A 24,558-nucleotide genomic window follows, 5' to 3' on the forward strand; every position below is an offset into this window, starting at 1 on the left:
CCTGATGGCCTCACAGTCTCTCCTGCTACTGACCTTCTTGACTGAATTCTAATTGATCTTCTATGGAGGATGGGGACCTCTTGATTTCTGGAAGGAAAGAAACCAACCTCATTTCTACTCAGTGGAAAGTCAGTGCCCCGTGTCAACAGGATGAGGGGTATGGCTGAGTCCAAGCTTTCTAAGCCATGCATTTGTTTGGGGTATATCACATATGTTTGGATACAGATCTCCTTTATAAAGATTCCAGTGGGATTGCTTGTCAGAGGCATGGGGAAGACATGACGGACAAATGCACCAGATGAAAGACCATATAAAACTCTAGATGGCCTAGTGGGAAGGTGGAGTTTGGAATCTGTACCAGTCTTACCTACTGTCAGGTCGACTGGTCACACTTGGAAAATGCCTACACTATGATCCTAAAAATCTCTAGGATACAGAGGACTGTTTTGAGCAGTGGCTTTACTTATGTCTTTTTTTTTTTTTTTTCTTCCAGTTTGCAGCTTTTACAACACTATGCCCTTTTTCTTGTCCAACCTCATTTGATTTCTGTCATCAGTGTGTTTGTTGGTTTTTCTTTGGTTTGTGTATGTGTGTGTGTGGTTATTTTCGGTTTTGTTTTAGTTTTTGCTGGATCTTTGTGTTCTTGAGTTTTCAATCCTCCCCACCATCAGCCATGGTAAATCAAAAGATGGTATTCAACCCTTCAAAGGCCCAAAGCCTGCGGCCCGCATAGCAAACAGCCTTGAGAACAGAGCGTACTGAGCAGCCTGCAGGGGCTGGCATACCCCTGTCCCTCCCACCTTCCCTTCCCTACACCATCCTCCCCACCTCCAGCAAACCAACAAAAGGGTGTATATGACCTAAAACCAACAACTAGTAACTGATTGTTTACTTCTCCGAAAAATAGGAGAGATGAAAAAAAAAATTTAAAGACCCAAATAAACAACAAAAAAACGAGCATAACATCCTAAATAATTCACAGAAGAAGATGAAGACAATTTTTAACTCTGTATCTATTTCAAAGTAAGATAGAACCACATATATAAGGATGATTAGCCTTATGGAATCCTGGGGAAATGTATAGTGTCTCTAAACAGAAAATAGATTTTCCTTCTTAGACATTGTTTTATAAAATGAGAAAGCCAGTTGTGGTAGATCTCATATCTTAGAAGGAGATACAAATGGGGGAAGATAAAAAGGGGTAAGGAAGGAGATGGACAGATTCTCTCTTTTACACACACATACACACACGCACGCACACACATGCAGGCATGTGCGCATGAGCATGTGTGGTTAGTAAGAGTTCCCATGTGCACTCCTAGAAACATTATTTTTCTGTTTTAAACTTTGCCCCAAATCTGGGAGAAGTGCCTCTCAAAAAGACTGCATTTGCCTCTTGATTCCTACTAGCATACACTCAGTCTAGCTCCTCTGAAGTTGAGATATCTTAGGCAGGACAGAGTTGGAGACCACCGTGCTCTTCAGAAGCAATAGTGACTTCTTTTTTCCCCTGGAGAGTATGGTTCACCAGAATGACTGGTTTGAATTTATTTACCTCTCTTTCAAACCTAACATGGAAAACCGAACTGAAATTCCGTGCGCTTGTGTATACAAAATTTTACATTCATGCTTTGTGTAAAGGTTCTCTTTCCCTTCCCTCCCCAAAATATACCCCTTTGTGAATGTTTTCTCCTATGAAGCGTTCTTATTTCCCTTTGCTTCGTTAGAGAAGAAAACATCTCTAAACAGGGTTTGCGTTCACTCTTACTCCGCAAAAACTAACTTCAGATGATCATTTTGTTCCCCATTTCAGTTGTGTCTCCTTTCTAGCCTAGGCACAAATGATATTACAGTTTATTTCAAATTGGTCATGCATATAAGCTCATGATGTAAAGCCCGGTGTATATTTCTCTAATGTAATGTACCCATCTCCTAAATGTCAAGGAGACTGGGCTGTCCCAAGGCCCTTACTCTCTGAAGACAGCCAGGTGTGGTGAGAGCAGGCATGAAAAATGTCCTATAACACACAGCCCGTTTTTGAAAGTTGAGAGATTGATCAATCGTATTTTGATCCCTTACAATTTAAACGTATAATATTTTGTTATTAGAGTATATTTAAAGATTTAAAAACCTTACTTCAGTCAGCCAGTAATTTTGTGAGATAAACCAAGGAAGTGTTTTTATTCTTACATTTACGGATGTGAGACAAAGAAAGAAATGTAGGACTTTTCAAGCTAACATAAAATATTACGGAACTGAGACTAGAACCCGGTTTTCTAAAATGCTGGATCAACGTGGGTTATCTGTTATCTCCACCGGTCAATACTGTATGGATCAATGATGTGGCAGTCTTGATGACTTCTAACGGCTTTCTTGATGGTTACCTTTTAAACATGCACGGAGGGAGTCTTTTTTCCTTAGTGCCTGGTTTGAATTGAACCATACAGCTGGAAAGTCAGTCAGTACTGGCATCTCATTCATGGCCGTTTCGAATCCTCACCAGAACGCCAGCAAGCCTTCTTCAATTGTGGAGGCTCACAGGGAGTGTCATGCAGTTTGGTAAATTGTATTCAGATTCTCTAGATGCTCTCTCTCTGGCAACATGGACTTGCTGACGACTGTTAACAGTGTGCATTGTTGAAGACACACAACTCCTAGAAACATTCACCTCTTCCAGGCTCTGAACCCAAATCTTATTAACCTAGAAAATAATAATTTCTCATTTACTAAAATAAAACAAAAAACATCTAAATTGAACAGGATGAACAACACAGACATACACAGACACACATACTCTGCTCAGATATCTTGCCAAGGGTAAGGCAGAGATTGAACTTTGGCTGCTACTCAAGATAGACCTAGAGGAAGTTCCTTTCCCAGCCCAATTCCCTGGATTCACATTTCATTACAAAATACATCCTCACTATCAAGGCTCCCCTCTCAGAGCCTATGAGCAAGGCACTGGGGTAGATTTTTTTTTTTCCTTGAATCACTTATTCTTCAGGTAAAGTATCGACATAATTCATCACTTCTTGGCTTAACCAGTTGTCTACCATCCGAAAAGCTCCAAGTCCTCACACTAGAGACACCATTCAGTTCATGGAACCATTTGAGTGAACCCAACACTTTTCCCTAGACCAGGTACTTATCTAATAATAAAATCCCCAACAGCATAGAAACGAAGGAAGACAACCCCTTCTTGTTGACAGTTCTCAGGTTTGTTGCTTCAGGCCCACTCTTTCCTTCCCTTCTCTCTTAAGCATGCCCATACACCTGTTTCCCCTGTCTCCTGATAACATCAGGAAGGGGCATTTCTCCAGCTTTGGCTGATGGCAGGTGCAGCTGGTAGCTGAAGCCCCACCCCTTCCTCCCTACTTGCCCTCCCCCTTCCCAGTCCTCACCAGGGGCATGGCCTCCTCTGTTTGGTGATCGTACCAGTTGCTCCAGGGCTGTTTGCTCCCACTTTTCTGTTGCGGTTGACGACACATGACAAACCTAACCGCACGAAACCAAACCCAGATTTTTCTCAAGAGATGTTCTTCTGGGGATCAAATAAGCATCCCACCTCCTTCCTCAGAATGATTGGGTGTTCTAGATTTCTCCTATCGGGATTTCCGTAGTTTCATTCTGCCCTGTCCTTTGCCACTGGTTCCTCTTTCACTTGCTTACTTAAAATGATTTACTTTGGGAAATTCAAATGGTGGCATTATCTTTGACAAGTCCTCCAAAACTACTGGGTCAGCCTTAGGCAGAGGAGCTCAGTTTCTAACTGTATTTGTTTCCTGTAACTTCTTTTTCTTTTCTTGTGTTACTTCTACTTTTTAGTATCTAGCTTTAAACAAATTCTTATTGGAATTCCCACCATGAGAAGTCAAATTTAGTTTCAAATGGGCAACTTTGTAACAACTAATCTGAGACCCTTTTTAACCATTCTACCCAATCCCCTACTGATAATCATTGACTCTACTCTAGACCTTTTGTGCTGGGTGTTCATGACTCTAAACAGATATTAATAAAAGGATAGATACTCAGATCTCTGACATAGGATACCCTGTCGGGTTACCAGCACTGGAAAATTAGCCACCCTTTTTTCCCTCTCTTTCCCATTAAAAAATATAAAAACAAAGAATTTTCTTCCCTCAAGATGCAGAATTATAGAGTGAAATAGGTAGGCTCTCAAAGGTGCCCAAGACCTCCTCCCCATAAACCTGTCTCGTCTTCTCCTTGAATGCTATAGGCACTTGATTCAGTCTGAGCATTCAGGCAGGAAGACGGAGATGGGCTTCATGAGTGGGTTGGTTTGGGAGCCTTTGAAACAATAGCAGAGAACCCAATCAATTGTGATAACATCATACTCCTTTTACCCTACACCCAACCCCACCTCTCTAAAATCTGGGATGGGTGTTTGTGCGGTTAGCTGTTTGCAAGTGGCCATTTTATGACAGGAAATGACCAGGTGGTATTAACCCTTTCCTTATCTCTAGGGATAATGGCAAGTCTGCCTACGTAAATTTCTGTAGCATCTGGGGCCTGAGCAAAGAAGAGGGTGGAGGGAGTTCGTTTTTAGAAAAAGAGAAAGGGTTAAATACTGCACTGAGAAACTTCATGGACAGATTTAAAAAAACAAAACAAACAAAAAAAAAACAATGTGTCAGATTGGTAATATATTTTTGGAATACTAATACAAAAATCGTGTTGATGCTACTTTTAAAGATAAATTTTAAGAAAATCATTATAGGGGGAGATAGAATATAACCTGCATTTGGTGGGGAAATTTTTGCATAATTTTCCAAGTTGAACAAAATTAATGTTTCAAAGTTCAGGTTTGAAATACTTTATATAAATGAGTAGGTTTTTGGAAAAAAAAAAGGAACAGCGTACTCGGTGTCTATCGTGGATATATATGTATACCAGTATATATCTCTATACATATGTGTATATATATGTGTGTGTGTGTATATATATATGTATCCAACTTTACTAAATAATATACTGTACATATACACCCACCCTTAAACTTGTACATACTGTATATATATATATAAAATGGCCACATTTCTTGCGTGTGTCTGTCCCCGGAAGGGTGGACTGATTGTTTTTGGATGTCTGCAGCTGTTACCTTGAAGGATGCAATTTCATCTTTCATTTATTTTTCCCCATCTAGACTGTATCAGGATAAACTGTAACTCCAGTAAGTTTTCCCTCAAGTTTCATTTTGTTCTTAAAGAAAAGAAAAACTGACTTTATTTTGTTTACTGTTTTATGAGCTGTTTTTTGTTTGAATTATTTTGTGTTCTGACTATGGAGTTGGGGGGAACTGGGGTTGACAAGATGAAGGGCTGGGGTGAGGATCATGGGCTGAGTGTGGCCCAGGGCGTGGTTTCTGAATTGGGGTGGGTCCTGTCTTCTTTCCTTGCATTTGCTCTTTATGCAGAAAAGGAGGAAAGGGCACCTGGATAAGGAAACAACTTGAAAATGAATTGAAATGGTAATTTGTTGTTTTGGGAAAGTAATCCTCAGGGGTGGACAAAAAGCATTAGAACAACCAGAATGCACTTCTCCACTACTGAAAGCTTCAGAAAATAAAAGCAAAGTTCATGACCCAGAAGGTGGCTGCCAACTCTGATATTTCTTTCCCAGCATTTATCACTGTAGGGTTTTTTTTTTTTGTTTTTTTTTTTGTTGTTGTTTTTTTTTTTTCCCTCAGAGGGAGCGCAAAGCGTTGTTCTTGGTGATAATGCAACATTTTGACCAAAGACTTGAGACACATTCTGGCTCTTCTGAATGAAAAATTGGAGCCTAGTATTTTTACTTTATCCCATTCAAATATTCTGGTTCTTGAAGAAGGGTGTTCATGAAGTGCAGGTGGAATAGTGCTCATGTGTTTCTTCTTGTGTCTCCCAAATGAACATTAACTGGAGTCATGAGGTCAGGGAGCTGGAAGAGAAAGAGGAAGGATGGGCAGGAGGGAAAGAATAGGTCAGTTGATAAAAGGAAGAATGGAAGAAATATACTTTGAGTCTTATAGCATCTTATATCAGTTAAGATAATTGAATAACTAACTAGGGTAATTAGGGTAATTAGCCATAACAAACAATCCCAACATTTCGATGGCTCAACAGAAGACAGGTTTATTTCTCCTTCAGGGAAAATTCAGTGCCAGTGCCAGCTCTCTTCAAGGAAGTAGTTCAGGCATCTGGGACTCTTTCATGACCTTGGTCTACCATCTTGGAGTTCTTCACTTCCAGCCATATCCACAGGGAAGAGAGAAAGAGTTTGGATATAATGCAGTGTGTTTTTATTGTCTTGCCAGGAAGTGATGGCCCAGTACATCACTTCTGCCCATATTTTGTCAACCATGACTCCATCCAAAACGCAAAGGAAGCTGGGGATATGTTCCTCCTATGGATCCAGGAAGACAACATTAGATTGGTCGAGCATCTAACACACATGATTCTCAGTATTACCCCTCATTTTTTACTTCTTTCCTCATTAGGGACTTTCAGTAGGAACAAATTCAGAAAAGGAAATAATCCAACTTTTATATTTTATTTACTTGTGTCTTCCATCGTGTTTTACAGGTGCTGCTAGTTTAACCTTCTTTCTTGGGAGATTGATTATCAGGATGACAAACTAATAAAGCCCAAATCCACTTTTTTTTTTTTTGGGGGGGGGGTGAATGTTCCACGTAATTAACAAAAGAAAAGAAATATAAAAAATCGATATAAACAACCACTTTCTAAAGTAGAGTGCCTTGTGCTTGCTTGTCTTGGCGTCATTTTCAGTTAATTTAAGCAGTGTCCTATTTTGCTGTGTTTAAACATTTCTAATTAGCCAGAAATTTCTCATGATATTTAGATCATTAAAAGCCTAATTGAAACATCCTTTATTCTAAAGACTGGCGTTTTCTCTTTCTTAAGCAGCTTATTGAGATATAATTTCCATACCACAAGATCCATCCACTGTAAGCCTACAATTCAGTGATTTTTATTAAATTTATAGAGTTGTCCAAACACCACCACAATCACATTTCTGAAATTCCCCCCCCCCCAAATTTTTGTCATGTCCATTTGCAGTTAATCCCCGCTCTTACCCGTAGCCCTAGACAACCGCCACTTTGCTTTTATCTCTATAAATCTTCCTTTTTCTGGACTTTTCATATAAATGGAATCATATAATATGTAATCATTTGTGTTTGGCTTCTTAAAAATTATAGTACATTTATGGAAAGCATGAAGGTGGAAAAATCTCATTCTAAGCTGAATCTAACATCTGGCTTAGATACTTATTTGCAGAATAGAGAATTGAAGGAGTTATTTGATCGGGCTATCTGGACTTGCTTTCTGTGCTCTATCCATACTTTATCTTGCAATTAATTGCACATATTTCATCTGATCAGCCATGAAAAGTCATCGTTAGACAAGTTCCAGAATTCTTTCTTCTAGGAAGGCAATGCCTCTTTTCCAGGACATAGATGCCAGCAGGTTTTCTAAACCTGATAAAAGATTTTCTATTCAGAGCCACCAAAACTATCTTTGAGAAGAAATATGTCAGCAAAGATGTGTTCCCTACTTCAATCACAGTATAGAAAGAGTATAACTAGTTTTAGTTCATTACTTAGGTAAAGAGCCAAGATTGGATTTTGGAAATCAATTTTGAATTCTTAAGATAAACCTTTAACATACTGAGGAAGTTAATTTTGGGGAGAACATCGGAGAAAGAATATGTAGTGCCCACTAATTGAACAGTGGTTGAATAGAAACCAAAGAAAACAAAACAAGGCAGGAGTCCTTTAATCTAATACCTTGAGTGCTGAGGTATGTAGCTGTGTACCCAGGGGAATGGAGAGTCACAAAGTGAAAGTGACACATTTTCTCGAAGTCAATTTTAATTGTTGATTTGGAATAAAAACTTGAATTGAGACCAAAGTGATACATTATGCAGAAGAATGCAAATAAGTGTGAATCTTATTTAGTTTATGAATCTTAGGTTTTAGGAAAAACTAAGAATTCAAAGACATATCATTTTTATCATGTGTCTTCTTTTTTCCATCCTTGGCATTATTGGCACTTGGGTGGAAAAGCTCGAGAAGCTTAGGCAACGAAGACAGGTCCAAGTAATCAGAACTTCTCAACCTCTCTCCTTGTGGACTAGATGTCAAAGTCCATAGTTCAGTCTGTTCTGGGATCTCAAGCTGTTTCTGTACTAGGTGTGCAGAGCTTTTTTCTCACCCAGTTTTTGTGATGAGATTGATTTGTAGCCTGAGTTTGAGAGGGAGAGATTTTCCTCTTATGTCTCAGGTGTCATTTCAGTAGAAGTCAGAGGGTGTCATTACTCACGTTTCAGAACAGAGCTGCGTTTTTCCCTTGAAAGAGCATACTGAATTAAGCTTTAACCACATTTGAATTTAAGTTCATGCACTTTTCCAGTAATTCTTTTTTTAGAATGCCTGTCCTCTGGAAAGTCAGGTAAAATACAGAGTGATATCATCTATCTTTTTCCTCTTCATCTGCTGCAAAATGTTTGGGGAAATTGCTGTTTCCAGGGGTTTGTGTGATACTCTTTAGATTGGAGGAAAGAGCATGAATAAGAAGGATGATCTTCGTATAAGGAGAAGGCAACTGGCCATAATAGAGGACAGTGATCTTGAGATGAAAGTCTCCTTCTTTTGGCCTTTGTTGTCTGGTCCTTCTGTCAGTGACTTTGGCCCAGCTCCACGCTGAGGGTTTCCAAGAATAGGAAACAGTTTTGTTTTGTTTTGTTTTGTTTTAAATCGGCTTCTCTGCCTTCCTTCCTCTCTTTCTCTTTTCCAGTGCTTTGTCTTTCCCCATAATAGCTATGATATACTTACCATTATTCATTCTAAATCTTGCTACCCCTGCTTTCCAAATCCTCCAAGAATACCACACATAAATTCTTCTCTGGCTTCTATCCCCAGACGTATATTAGTATACAAATCGAGGCCTTTGGTTGAAACTGGGACATTGCTGGATTTGATTCAATTGGCAGGAATATTAAAAAATATGTAATCAGGAAATCTCCAGCTTAGGACTTACTTTTATACTGCAAAAGATCAACAGAGTTGGCAGTCATCATGGTGATTGAACTACAGGGTGGCCTGGAGCACTACTAAAGAAAACAGGGCTACTTTCTGGGGAATTTCTGGAGGAAATCACCTGTTCCTACGGTTCCAGTTCCATGAGGCTGGCGGTACCCTAAGAAGTGTGCAGTTCTGAAAGCAGGTATGGACTTCTTATTGGTCTCATGGATGTTTGCTCAAATCGAAGTATGGAAGAAGGTTTGTTGTTTTTTACCTTGTCTGAGTATGACTCTGCCCGACGATTTCCTAACCCCTACTTTATTCTCTCCCTTTCAAGCTGTGTGCAGCATAGTCATACTATGAATATAGTATGTCATAAGAATGACATATGAAGGTGAAATTCATGAACATAATGAACACAGAAAAATGAGTATCACTTTCATTCTTTTGTTTTTCAGCCTTTCCCTTCTCTGAAAGGCCAGTTCCTCTGTGTATGGTCATTTTCTCAATCTTTCTAAAAAGAGGTGTATATATCATATGGAAATTGTGAGTTTGTGTACATGCTGATTATTTAGGCAGATGTAGGAACCCCCCCTCCCCCAAATTACTTTGAACTTGAAGTCTTAATTTACCTGTAACAAGGGTCGGTGTTTCTCCTCTTAGATCTAAAGGAGACAAGAAATGGAGTGCCATACAAAAACACAGTGACCTTAAAACACTCAAGAGTCACGCCGTGGTCACTTGTGTGAGAGAACAGCTTTGGTAATCCTGTCCACTTCCATAGACTCTGTTATCTTTGAATCATCATAGAAGAGTACAATTATATAAGAGCTATATGAAAATAACACCATCAGGATATACCTCCAAGTCATACCTCTAAAGGCTACTAGTATTTACTAAATATTCCTTCTCTTGCACCTGCTTGCCTAGCACTTCCTTTTTGCCTTTTGCGTTAGCTTCTGTGCCTTAGTCTGTTTTTAGGCAGACTCAGTTTTCAGTGTCTTGGCCAAGTCAATAGTGTGTGGGTGTTTCTTGCTTAATTTAGGCATAGCTTGGTGAAATGCAGTTATTACACTAGACTTTTGGGGGGGGGGTGCTTCCTTTTTCTCTTTCTTCCCTCTCCATGGTACCGGACTGTGCTATTTCATCTTTAGGCCTAGTTTATCTAGAAATCCCAGAGCTGAATTATTTAGCTCATCGCATTAACTCAGAAACACATACCTCAGGTCAACAGGAAGGCTGACTTCTTCACTATTAAAAGTCTTCTGGGAAGGAAATTCTGGAATCGTCTTCGGAATTTGTTCCAAGATTTGGATAGCCACGACTCTCAGTCATTTGCCTGACCATATCAGTTAGAGTTTTAGTGGAGTTGGAAAATCACAAAGCGGAATCTTCTGTATTGTGTATCAAACCATCAACATCACACCTGAGAATTTCTATTTCCATATTAAATGATCATGCTCTACTTTATTCAAAACCTGATTTTTAAAAAATAATACATCATTTTATTTCTCTTTGGAACGTTTTATATTTTTTGTAACATAAAACACTTCAAGTACAAGTTTACTAATAGTATCAATAATAGCCAGATTTGAGTATGAGAGTAGGATGCTTCCTAAACATTTAATATTAAACTCTTCTTAGTAACTGCTAATTCGGGATGGTTTTATTTTTAAATAGCTAAAAAAAACTGTACATGAACAAAGGAAAAGTAAAAATTCTCACTCTTATCCCTTTCTAGAACTCAAATTCTCCTTCTCAGAGGCAACCAAAATTATCAGTCTTTTCTATATTCTCTGAGAGATAACCGTGAGTATACAACGTATAGTTATAACCATTTTCTACCCCTTTTTTCCTTCCTTGTCCTTCCTAACACAATGTTAATGCATTCTTCTGAATGTTGCCCTTTTTCACTGAAAGTGTTTTAGGGATTATTTCATGTAAGAATATTAAGGTCTCCCTTTATTCTTTATAATGGTCACATAATACTGCATTTTATGGAGATACCATAGTTGATTAAATCAATACCCTACTGATAAACATTTCAGCTTTTTGGTACTGCTAAAACTAAAAAAAAAAAAAAAAAAAAAAAAAAAAAAAGTATGCCTCTGTTTATTAATCTTTGCATGCCTGTACAGGAATGGCTGTTGGATAAGTCCCTAAAAGTAGAATTAACTAGGTCAACAGATAAGTGCATCATAAAAACTGATAGCTGTTGCCCAAGTGCGTTCCAAAGAAGTTGTATAGATTTACATTCCTACCAGCATTATGTGAATGTTTGTTTCTCCTTACCCTTGCCACACTGTATTATCAAACTTTTTGTTCATTTTCTTAAAATACTCTTCAAAATGTTGCTGTCACATATTCCAGTGAGAGCCGTTGTCACCCTTTCCCTTCCATCTTTTTACTTCTTCAAATGTATATAGGGACCATTGTTACTCAAAACTTTGTTGCCTACTTCTCCTAGAAGTCTTTAAATAGAAATCTGTTATAGCAGCATTTCCCGAGTTAATCTTGTTTTTGTTTTCTAGTAAGCACAGGTGTTGTAGAAAGGTGGCAATATGTTATAGTAATTTTGTGTGATTTCCCTCTTAGACTCATCTATGTTAGAATCCCAGCAAAGAGGCACTTTAGTGCAGTTAACAAGAGCAAGGAGGACTCTGGCACGAAACAGCCTGGGTTTAATCCTTGTCTCTACCACTAATGATTCATGGGTCTTTGGACAATTTATTTCAACTCTCAGTTTTGTCAGTTGTAAAATGGGCAAGGTCACAGTATGTACCTGTTTGAGAGAACAGAACCTAGAACGCAGTATCTGCTGTGTGTGTGGTGGTGATGATGATGAATGTTGTCATAGTATTACAACTGAAAAGGTGATCTTTTGAAGACACTACTTGTTCAAGAATGGATGGCTATATATTCCTAAAACCATACTTGGTAGCTTAGTAGATGCCCATAAACTAAGCATCTTACTTTCTCCAGTCAATTACTCAGGGCAATAGTAAACACTTCACAAGGCCATCAGGGTTGCAATGGATTCTGCATCAGTAAGGTTATTAATATGACTATTGATGAGACCATCATGGGGTCATATTGGGATTTTTTTTTCCCTCTCAGTGCATTTTGATAAACGGAAACTTGATATTAACCGAAAACTAATGAAAATATTGTAACTTCATGAGTTTCTTCTATGTTTGTTTCTGGAACCTTGGTATCATTTTAATAAACACTTAATAGTGGTCTGATTAGATGATATCATCATATTTGTGACTTTAATAGCTTCTAATATCAATGTCATATACTCCAAATGGAAACCAAAATAAAATCGAGTCAGAGCAATGAGAGTTTTTGCAGCAAGGGTATAGATTTCTGGCTAAGAACGTTACTGTCTATTCAGTTTCCTTGGTGCATTCCTGTTATGGCTTTAAAAATCACCAAATTCATGCAGACTATGATTACAAAGGAGAGCTAGTTCACCAAAAGGAGAAAAGGGTCATCTTCTTTTTAGGAGATCTTGTATTTTGGTTTCAACCAGTTTGTTGAAGCATAGTATGATGAGCCAGTTATGTTAAAGATTCACACTTGGACCTTTGGGTAATTAAAATCATGCACAGACCATACAAAGGCTGGTGGCTCAGTCTTTATCAGATCCATATGTGATGCCCATTAATAGAAAACTAATGGCGATTTAGCAGTTAGAACTACAGTATCATCTACCCCCAACTTCGGGGAATGTCCTTTGAGACCAGATTAACTGAGACCCTAACAGAAGAAACATCTCCTTCAGTGGCTTTACTGAAGGCCACTTTTTCTCTGATTTCAAAATTGTCCCTGGGCTGTAGGCTACATATATATATATATATATATATATATATATATATATATATATATATATATATATATATATATCACCTTTTGGTTTGCTTCTCTTATGAACAGTGAGCTCTTGGTATGGAAAAGTCCACTCAGGAAAGTATTAGCAGCTGTTCGTTTGGATCTTAGAATAGGTACAGGGATTGAGATCAAGTGCCCAGTTAAAGAGTAGATGAAAAGTGAGAGTGACACATTAAATTATAAATAAATGGCTTCCAAAGGAGAGTGTGTTTTGTCTCATCAACGGGAGAAGCAGAGGAAGTAGCGGAGAAGGGGAAAACAGGCTAAGTTCAAAACACAAGACCTCACAAAGTGTATAGATATGAGCACAGTTCATAGAGTTACTGACTTCTAGGAAAGATTGCTAAATAAGGGAGTAAACTTTATCTAAACATCTTAAAAATAGGCAAACACCTTGCCAACCTAGGAATGACCTGTTGCGAACTACCCAGGTGAGAGGTGATGTAGATTCCCAGAAGTGTTTCGCAGTCATGGTTCAAGCCACTGGACTTAATTGTGTTAAATTAGTGTCCATAGTTTGGAGACCTATGCATGCATATAGTGGTATCTTCTGTCAGCACAGCCTAAAATTTTTATGCTGATGTTTGCTGCTGTTTGATTTTCACGATTTGAAGCTACCTTGGATGTAGTAGATGCTCAATAAATACTTAAATCAGTGAGGTAGCGAACTGTGCCTAATCCCTCTACCTTAATTTATTATTTATACAAACACTTAGTAATCAACAAAAGGTTACAAGCTGACAATTGTAAGCCATGATTCTTTGTCTTGTCATTCTACAGGGAAGAAAATTAACCAAGAACGACTTTGTTCTCTTATCCCTAAGATCTGAAAGAGTATATATTACTTTCTCTGTAAAATAAGGGGTTTTAGACAGAATGAAGATTTTCATGAAGTCTCATTTGGCCAGGCTTTGGTTGAAATCCAGAAAATTTCATGAAGGAAGATGAATGAGTATTAGTAAATAGTATATGCTGTCACTCTTCCTCATTCTTCATTCGCTTATTCCAAGAACATTTACTGAGAGTTAACTGGATTCCAGGTGTTGATGCCAGTTTAGGGGTTTATACTATGGATTTTCAAGGAAAATGTCAGTCTTCTAGAAGACTAGGTGCCCCCTTTTTTTCATTTTCTCTTTCTTTTAGAGAAATTGGAACTCGGGTGCGCGTACGGATGGCCCCCAACTTATAATGGCTCAACCTCTGATTTTTTTTGACTTTATGATGGTGTGAAAACGATGCACACTCAATAGAAACTATGTTTTGAATTTTGATCTTTTCCTGGGATAGTGATAAGCAGTACGATACTCTCTGTGGCAGTGAGCTGTACCTCCCAGACAGCCAGGGATCATGAGAGTAAACAAGTGATACACTTACAACCATTGTGTTTCACTTTCTTTACAGTATCCAATAAGTTACATGAGATAGTCAACACCTTATTATAAAATAGGCTTTTGTTAGTTGATTTTACCCACCTGTAAGCAAATGTTCAGAGCATGCTAGGGTAGTCTAGGCAAACCTGTGTTCGGTAAGTCAGGTGTAGTAAATGCATTTTCACTTTGTGATATTTCCAATTTAGAATAAATTTATTGGGTCGTTTACCCCATCGTTAAGTTGAGGAAAGTCTGTGTCTCGAAAATCCAGATGAGTTTCTCATAGATTTTGTTCAGGGATGGTTCATCTCAACATTCAGTTCAACATAATAGTTTCTTTCTTTTTTTTTTTTTTACAATACATTTGACCCTTGAGCAATGTGAGGGTTAGGGTGCAGACCTCCTTGCCGTGGAAAATTCACATGTAACCTTTGACTCCCCCAAAACATTACTAATAGCCTACAGTTGATCAGAAGCCTTTTTGATAACATAAACAGTAGGTTAACACATTTTTTAAGTTTTATGTATTATATGCTGTACTCTTACAATAAACTAGAGAAAAGAATATTATTAAGAAAATCATAAAGAAGAGAAAATACATTTACAGTAGTTTAAAAAAATCTGCATATAAGTGGACCTGCACAGTTCAAATGCATTTGTTCAAAGGTCAGCTGTCTATATGTAACCCTTGTGTGAGGTCCTCTGAACACTGATCTACTTAGCTAGGTCTTTTACCTGATTTCTCTTTTTCTGTCTTGGCTTGCCTTCTGTCATCTGCAGCCATGCGAGGTGTGTTCCTGCTTTCCTTTCAACAGCTGTATTTCAGGCACTGTAATTTTGAGTAAAAATGATATTTCTGTTTTTCCTTCTACTTTCTGAAGATTTCTTTTTGTACTCTGATCCATTTTACTTGCCTAATTGCCACAGTAATATTGGTAAGGTGACAGATTCATTAAGTATTAGTATTAGGCACAGTTTGTATTTGGAAAATTAGGGTGGGCCACTTTATCTGTGAGCTGTAGAATGTGCTGACATTATCAACCGAACCCTCCATTCCTGTTTGGTGATAATATAAATACATCAATGGATATAATTCCCTGTTGTGTCTAAAAACACATATGTGTAGTGTGTGTGTGTGTGTGTGTGTGTGTGTGCATGCGTGTGTGCTCACACATCCAGATATGTATGTGTTAATAGCAGACTTCACTTCGATGTTACAGAGGAGAAGATGTAATTTGAATTGTTTCTGGAACAATGAGACACAAAGTGTAAGTCTCCCTGCTGATTCAGAGCATCTCAACAAACACAGTTTTTCTCAATTTTCGCATCAACTTTGGGAAGAAAACTTAGAGATCAGGGGTTGTTGCTTTTAAAAGAAATGGAGTAATTTTCTGGCTGTTCTGTTGACTAAGTGACTAAAATCATAAAGCTTTCTAAGATAAAGTTTATTGGAAGTTAGGGAAATAAACCTTAAAGGGATATATACATTTTCCTTCTAAAAATAAAGTTGTTTCAGAGTCAATCTGATAATGTAATAACTGAACACAAAGATTTACCGTTACCATCAAAGCTTTGTGCCCGTGCCTTGTCAGAAGCAGCATTCGTCGTGGCTCCTGGAAGGGCTCTCCCTAGGGAGTGGGAGGCAAGAGAATATATCAAGGGGTGAAAGCAGGAGGTACGGAGTTTAGTTATAATGATCTAAATGTCTGTCTTCCTGAATGGCTGAAGTTACATTGCAGTAGAAGAATGTTAAAAGGCATATGTATTTCAGAAGAGAGACAAAATGTAACAGAGATCATGTCTCTGGGAGCAAAGTCTTGAGTGGTTAAGAGCTCAGGGTCTTCCCAACAGGCCTGCTGGAGCACGTTTTTTTAACAGAGCCCTATTACAAATGGGGAAACCAAGGCTTATGGAATCCAAGTGCCTCGTATAAGGTCTCAGAGTGATTAGTAGCAGGCACGAGTCTTCATAAATCTCATTTTCTGATTCTTAATCAAATGAGAACTCTTTGTCATCTATGTCAAACTGCCTATAATGTTACCATAGGATATTTTTTTTCTTCAGAATTAGTAAAAAGAAAAAAAAGATGGGGGGAGGTGCCACTGCAAAGGTACCAATTAGAAGGGATATGATGACCTAAACTCTTCGATGTGGGGTGAACAGGCAGCATGAATAGAATGAAATTAAATTTTGAACTTAGCAGATGACAAATAAAATTGGTATTGTCTACAGGTGTGGGCAGGTTAAAATCTACCGCATCAACAGAGGGCTCCTCTGTTCCAGAGGTAATACAAAGGAACAAAATTGGAAACACTGAAGCGGGGAGGGAAGAAGGCCCCTTTATTTCCTGTGAGTGGTTTTCCTGTGATGGTCAATCCGGAAGCCCTTTTCCTTCCTTCCCTCCCTAGAACATGAGGGAAAGGAACAACCCTGCTGACTGACATGAGGATGCCTGCAGGAGTGGGATGGGGAGAGCAGCAGGGACAGAAGGCTTGAAAGGAGCAAAAGCAGCAGATGGCAGCAACAAATGTGTGCAGGGCAGGCAAAGATGAAAAGAAAGGGCATGTAAGTATCCCTTATGGAGAAGAGTCACGTGTCTTATCACTGTAGAAAAAGTCTCTTTTTTTCTGATCTCACAGAGGAAAAAAAAAAAACAAACACAGAGGAAGATAAAGATATATGATGAAGCCAGTGGGCTAGGGGGTGGCTAGAGGAGGATTACCGTTGTCTTGTGAGAAGAAATGGATATTTGGAATGAAACTCACATGATATACCTGTCAATAGTTGGGATGTTTCCCGTAACTGATTCACTGATTGTTATTTACAAGCAAACCCTTTTGATAAAGGAACAAATTAAAAAAAAAAAAAGCTTACCAATTGTCAGAAATAGAAAAGCTAGATAGTGTATCAGCCTGATGAGGCGGTAAGGTGCCTGTCTGTGGCTGAGTTTATCCACAGCCCCACATACCTGGTAGAAAACAGAACAGTGAGGATCTCATGATTAACATCTCAAAGGCATGAAAATTGAATGCTAAGTGAAGACACTACTCCATTCTTTCCCCTCTCCAGGTTTTCCCTGAACCCTTTAGCTCCATCACCTAGCAAAAGTGGATGCTAAGTCCATACACAAGGACACATGCAATCAAATTTTGAAGATCTTTGCTCTTGTTACAGAAAGTGAATCAAATTCCCAGATGGCTACTAGTTACAGTAAAAAATAATAGCAGAGATTGAGTGTTTTCTGCATGCCAGGCACTGGGATGAGCACTTTGCTCGCAAAAACGTGTTTAATCTTCATTCCGGTCTTATAAAGGAGGTGTTATCTTCATTTCAGAAATGAGACTTAATTATGCAAAATGCTTTGCCGAGCTTCAGGCTCAGTTTTTGATCCCAGAGCCACGGTTGCTCACCATGGCCAGGAGTGCCTCTTCTGCTTACAGGCTGCAATGTGGGGGCTCAGATGAATGTGGTCCACCACCCTAGCTCAAACGCTGATGGGCCTCATGAAAGATGCCACTTCTAGTCACCAATAAATCCCAGTTTCTTTAGGTTAATCTTTCTGTAACCTTGGCCTTTCCAGAGTCAGGCTTCTTAGCTCAGATTTATAGGCATATCAGTGTCCCATTCTTGTTCATAACTAGTCTCTAAGGGACTCTTTCCTTCTATGACTGAAAGGTCCTTGGCATTTAGGGCTGCATAGGGAATGAATTAGGAATGGTCATCCAGGCATGGCGATGGCTAAGAAGAGGGTAGTGCTACGATGCCGTAACTAATCATTGCTTAGTCATCCTCCGTGTGCCCGGTGCTTTGTCGGCCTTCCTTTGGTAATATTGGTATTCCCTGTTTTTGTCTCTTCCCATTACACTCTAGTGCTCTTGTCTTAGCAGACAGATCATAGTTACTCAAATTCCTTGAGCTGTCTACACTGCTGTCCCTGCGTTCCATGCTTTGTGTTATGCACCGTGCACCATTTCTCTCAGTATCTGCCTAGCCCACTGCTGCCCGTCCTTCATGACAGCTCAGGGGTTACCACTCATGAGACGACTTTGCTTTTACCCCAGGCATGTCGGGTTTGTCCGCCTCTCGGTTCCCATAGTGCTTGGAATGTGCATCTTTCAGAACTTATCACATTCATGTTGCTTTATTTGCCTGCCTGTGCGTCTCCTGAACCAATCTCTGGACTCCTCACGGTTTGGAAAAGATGTCCTATTTATCATCGGGTCCTCATTGTGTAGCACAGCAGCACACATATAGTTGGCATTAATACATTTATTTAGTTATTAATAATGATAAACTTAATGACCTGAAACTTTGGGTCATAGGAGAAATCCGCATGGATGAATATAGATCTCTTAGAGGAAGATTATTTCACATTTACAAAGGGAAATCTCAGCAGCTCATAGCTTGCCATGATAAGGACATTTGGCCAACTCCTAAAGGGAAAATATGTTTTTAGCAATCCTTACTAAATACTACTACATTAGAAGGCTAACAGTTAGTATGAGGAAATGTGATTTCGGAGCAATCGGATTCTTCTTTCACCTAGATGGGAGTGGTTCAAAGAGACATTTCATGCTCAAGTTACCTTGGTGGAGTATTGCTTTACACATGGCAGAGTGTGTTGGTTTTATCTTACCTACCCTGGATTTTTAACCTATACTCTTTCCTGTACTATTGTTATAGGCCTCTGTAAGCTTCGGACTGATCCTCAGGAGAATAAGGATGATTACTCAGAACAGAAAAACGAAACATGGCAGCAGCAACGGGAGTGGCAGCATTCCATAGTGGGGAGGACAGAACTTTTAGGCTCGGTTACACCTGCTCTGCTTCTCATTAGCTCTTGGCTTTTTATTATTATTATTTATTTTATTTTATTATATTTTATTTTATTTAAGTCAATTAGTTAACATATTCTGTATTATTAGTTTCAGAGGTAGAGTTCAGAGACTCATCTGTTGCATAGAACACCCAGTGTTCATCACATCACGTGCCCTCCTTAATACCCATCACCCAGTTACCCCATCCCCCGACTTACCTTCCCCCCAGCAACCCTCAGTCTGTTTCCTAGAGTTCAGCGTCTCTTATGGCTCTTAGTCCTGAGGTGATTTCTCTGAGCCATCATTATTCTTAGTAATTGCTGTAACATCATTTGATGAAGAAGAAAAATATCTGAATAGAAGCCTACCTCCCAACCGTGTGATTTCCATCCCAGCATTTAAACAAGGCACCAAAAAACCCAGCATCGTCCTATGGCCTCATCTCTCACGGCTTGAATTTGCTCCTTGATCATTTAAACTTGTAACAATAGAAACATCAGTTTCCCCAGGCCTCCTAGCTACTTGTCTAACCTTTCTGATTTGTCACAGGGAATTGCTGCTGTTGCAAAATATTTTATAGGAGACAGGACAGGAATTGGCATTTGAAGAAGTAGAGTGTTCCAGGCTTTTCATGGAGGGGTTTTGTGGCAGCTGGTTTAGAATCTTGTGTGAAATTAATTCAGGCTTTTCTGTCCTGCTTCAAGTAGGCTCACATTAGTAACAGTGAAGGTCCTCTTACTATATGTTGACTAATTGAATTTAAATAAAAAACAAAACCCAAAAGACTGTGAAGGTCCTCATCTACCAAAGTCACAGGGACCAAGGGTTTAGTCTAATCCCAGAGGGGTTAAGCTGTCCCTGGGTAAAGTTTAGTGGTGCAAGTGATATGCAGTAGTATGTTCACCCACAAGGAAATACATGCGGAAGAAAGAAAAACAGCAACAAAGTCGTATGGGCTGAAATTTAATGAGCATATATTTTGGGCCAGGCAATATTTTTAGTGGCTACATATATTATATCGTGTAATCCCTGCAATAATCATATGCAGCGGGCAGGACCATTTATGTAATTTGTGGGGCCTAGTGCAAAAAGCAAATGCAAGCCCCTTGTTCAAAAAGTAGGAAAAAAACGTTTCCTTTTTTTTTTTTTTTCCAGTCTCTCTCAACCTGTTATGGTGTTTTGTTTTCTTTTGTTTTAATTTGCTTCTAATGTGCTTCCTCCAGCAAGAGGATGTTCCTGGGGGGAGTGTAGACCCTCACAGGCACCCAAGACTCTACCCTGTGGCTCTGGTAGTGGGGGCAGTAAGCAGCAGCAGTTGCTGGGTGCAGGTGGAAAAGCAGGTGGCCAAGAACTTGCCCTGGGGAGATAAGACCACTTGGGAGCCAGAGTTCACATTGAACTTGACTTATAAAACGCAAGTTCGAAGATAAAATTCTTGGGAATTTTAAGACAGTGACTGCAAAGCATTGAACTCCAAACCCACAGGACTCTTTGTGACCGCACTGGTTACATACTTATGAAGCTGGCTCTGCAAATAGATACTATTATTTGAATTTCACAGATAAGGAAACTTAAGTGATCAGAAAGTAGGATTTTTTTGTTTTTGTTTTTGGCAACACATTGGTGCATCCTGTAATTACTAAAACGTGCATACTGTGCCTATTATGGCTTGTTCTAAGTTTTGGTAAACTTTTAATACTGTGTTTTGTAAATTCCTAATTGCCCCTGAATGTGTTTCCTCAAGACCAAGGATAAATTATGAATCCTGTGAATTATTCTTTCCATAAAAGTTTGGATACAACAATGCATCACATTTTCCTGGCCAGTGGAAACATGCTTTATTTTTGAAAGTGGGTATTTAAGGGACTGAAGCCTTTGGTATAATTTTGCCAGTAATAATCAATTTTTCCTGAATGGGGGTAATCAGTAGTCACATGTGCCCATGGTATGAGGTTTTTACTTCCCTTCCTCAAAGATTTTCTCCCTCTGGTGCCCAGTTGCAAATGGGAGATCAAACTCCAAGTCCATTTGTACTGCACCCCCACCTTCAAAATTCTGAATTATCATTTAATTTCTCTTGTGGATCATCAGAAACTAGAAAACAGAATTTGGCCATCATCACACGAATGTACCATTGCTGCAGAAATCCCTTGGACTAACTGTAAGGGGGAAGAAAAGAACATCCCAGGAATAATTGACCATTCAAACCATCTTTAGAACAATGCTATCCCACACCCCGGTCTGTAATTTGTTATTCCATATTCACCTTTACCTAATCCAATGAATCCCCTTCGAAGGGGATGAATGATGAGAAAACTAGGAGGTCCCATCAGAATATTTTAAAGGAAAAACTCTGTTCTTTCCAGCAGATTCCACAGCATCTTTGGAACAGAACGGGAGTAAATTGCTTTCAAGTTAATAAGTGAAAGCGAAACACTTGCTGTGGCTATAATGAGTGCCATTCCTAAGGGCTGCCAGAGCATGCCATTTTTCAATGTCTTTCTGGAAAGAATAATTTATGTAAGCTTCCACTGAGCAGCCGGTACTGGCAGGGCTTGCCCCGCCTGCCTTGTGATTTGGGGACACTGCAGTGTGAGCTGACATGCTGAGCTATTTGGCTGTCTCGGCCTCATGGCCAGCTCTTACTCAAAACAATGTCAGGGGAATATGACAACATCCCTTCAGGGATCTAAACTAGATTTCATGGAGTAATTTTATTCATGGAAGAATGTAGTTCCTTGCCTTGTACTTACAATATACTTTGTTCTATGTAACAACATACTTAGTTATGTCTGATTTTATTGCCACCACCTTTGAAGACACATAATTTCTCTCTTGTGGGGTAGTTACATCCTTCCACTCAAATTGTCTTGTGCCAAAGAACCGGTTTTCTTTGGCTTCTCTGTCTCCAGACTGATGGTTGAACCATCACAATTACCTTCAGGCAGCGAGTGTGTGTTGATGAAGCTTTCATCACCTTTTTAGGTGATTACATGTTGGTTTAGCTCTCCCTTCTAAATCGCCACTTAATTTATAGCTCAATTATTATTGATCCAAGAGCTATCAGTGGGTCATTCTATTGATTGCAAGTTACGTGTTTGGGAGGTAGGCTAACTGTCACACTCACTCTATTTGGAGAGAATGTTGCTCTGACTGAAAATAATGAAACTCTTAAATATTTATCTCACAAGTGAGAGTCACTGGTATTGAATAAACTTCATCCCTGAATATTTCCCTCAAGACTTGGAGACTTGGCGGTCTCTTCTAAAAAGTTTAAACAGGGGTTGGCTCACTTTTTCTGTAAATGGCCAGATAGTCAATACTTTAGGCTTGTGAGTTACATCGTCTCTGTCGCGACGACTGAATTCTCTGTCACAACTCAGTTCCGCCATTGTGTTACAAAAGCTACCACAGACAATACATAAGCTAATGGGCAAGGCTGAGTTCCAATAAAACTTTATGCACAAAAACAGGCAGCAGGCCAGATTGGGCTCAAGGGCTGTACTTTGTTAATCCCTGGACTAGGGCCAGAAGAGAGGTGTTTTCGTAGAAACTATGTGTGGGAAGTAGAGTAAACTGCCTAGGAATCGAAACTGTAAAGCCTGTGGAAGTTTGAAAAGCTATTTATTTAAAGGAGTTTTTATTCTGGGTGGGGTAACGCAGTGCTGAGCAAGATCAACACTGTCCCCATCCTTAGGAAGTTTGCGCTTTGTTTGGGTTGTTGGGGAACGTGTAAAGACGTAAATGAATTCAGATAATGTCAAATGCAATAAATAAAATTTTGCAAGGAAGAGAAAGCACCTGGACGTGGGAGGAAGTACAACTTCAGGTAGGACCATCCTGGAAGCCTTTCTGAGGAAAGGGACATTTGAGATTTGGACATTTGAAACTTGAATGGTGACAAGGATCCCGTCGTGGGAAAGCTTAGGGAAAGAGCCCTCTGTGCAGAGGCATTCACAAAAGTCAAGCGCTTATGAAAGCAACATACTTAGTGTGTTTGGGAAACAGGAAAACATCCATGTGGTTAAACCATGGCAGGTAGAGCAGAGGGAAAAGGACTATTCCTCTCTATCCTGAACTGTCCCCATTAGATTGACCTATAATCACAATTTTAAGTGAGTTAGGGAACTCACCTGGGGATTTATAATCATCCTCTGTTTGATTCTTTATTCCCTTAGGGAGGCAAGTTCAAAGGTATTTACGGTAAGTGCTTAATGTCAAAGTGTAGTTTTCACCAGTTCTAATCTACAACTATTAAAGTAGAAGCCAGCCAGTGTTCCAGTTGAAAAATAACTAAATCACTGTTTGAAACATATTAAAGAAATGATGAGACCGGGACGTAAAAGAAGACTTGGTGGGGGATAAGAGAGCCATGCATCAGATCCATAGGTCTAGTCATTAGGACAGTGTAGAGGAGTTCACAGTAGTCGGTGATCTTTGATTGCTAAATTGGGTGAAACAGCTCAATCATTTTTAGTTTCAGTATGGATGCCTAGATGCCCCAAACTCCTCAGTTTTGGGGTAAGTGTAGATAGAAAAAAGTCCTAATCCTACCCTAAAAGAATCAGTTCTGTTTTACAGAAAATATTGCATCTGGTCTGGTATTATATGGTAATTTTATGAAGCTTTGGCAATAAGATTATTTTAAATTCATTGTCGTTTAGGGTTGTGAAAACACCCACGGAGAATTGCTGGCATCTAAATAAAACGCCTTGAGTTAATTTGATCAAGTCCTTTGCCTCAATTAAGTAGAATTTGAGGAAATGGTTCTACCAGAATTAAGGCCAGTTCAGGGAAGTTAATTAGAGTGTCTTGCCTTGAAAGACAAGTTCGTTTTCTAGGCAATGGTGTTTGGTAACAGTGCTTCAGATGAAAGCTAAAGAATTTTGTGTTCTGTTAAGAATTATTGGAAGAGACCATGAACAGTAACCTATTACAATTTCAGATAGCCAGAGGGAGAAGTCAGTCTGCATTCAAGAAAAGAGTGTCATTTTTTTAAAATAAAATTGCTTCAAATACATGCAATAACTAGACCAAGATGTGATGCGAAGTGTGTGTGTTTGTGTGTGTGTGTGTGTGTGTACATGTATCTTGTGTATCTCCATCCTAATAAATGATCTTAGAGGTTATATAAGCCTGACTTATTACTACCATTTTAGTTGATTAAAATACAGTATTTCTTCCAAGTTACTTGAAGCATACTTAAAATTATTTTTATAAGCCAGGCAAATAGGCTCAGCAAAACTGGTTTGATATTTTAATCTGCTTCACATACGCATTCTTTGTGGGTACTATAAAGATACATGTTAGCCTAGATTCTGTCACAAATTCTAAGTTTGTGTTTGATCCTGAATTCATAAGTTTTATTGAAGGTAGATGTCTAAATGCAGCATCTCTGCTAACATAATATTGGAATTTCCAAAGTTAATTGGTCAGG

At 39.0% G+C, this 24,558-nt stretch overlaps 1 protein-coding gene across 2 annotated transcripts in view; it reads left to right on the top strand.

Annotated features, from left to right (window-relative positions):
• NRXN3 (neurexin 3) overlaps positions 1 to 24,558 on the top strand; it is a 1,516,445-nt gene that overhangs the window by 583,881 nt on the left and 908,006 nt on the right. The gene's annotated exons all lie outside the window — the stretch shown is intronic.

The sequence above is a fragment of the Ursus americanus genome, chromosome 26 (assembly GCF_024610735.1).
Source record: "Ursus americanus isolate L20-20 chromosome 26, mUrsAme1.1.p, whole genome shotgun sequence".
Lineage (NCBI taxonomy): Eukaryota > Metazoa > Chordata > Mammalia > Carnivora > Ursidae > Ursus > Ursus americanus.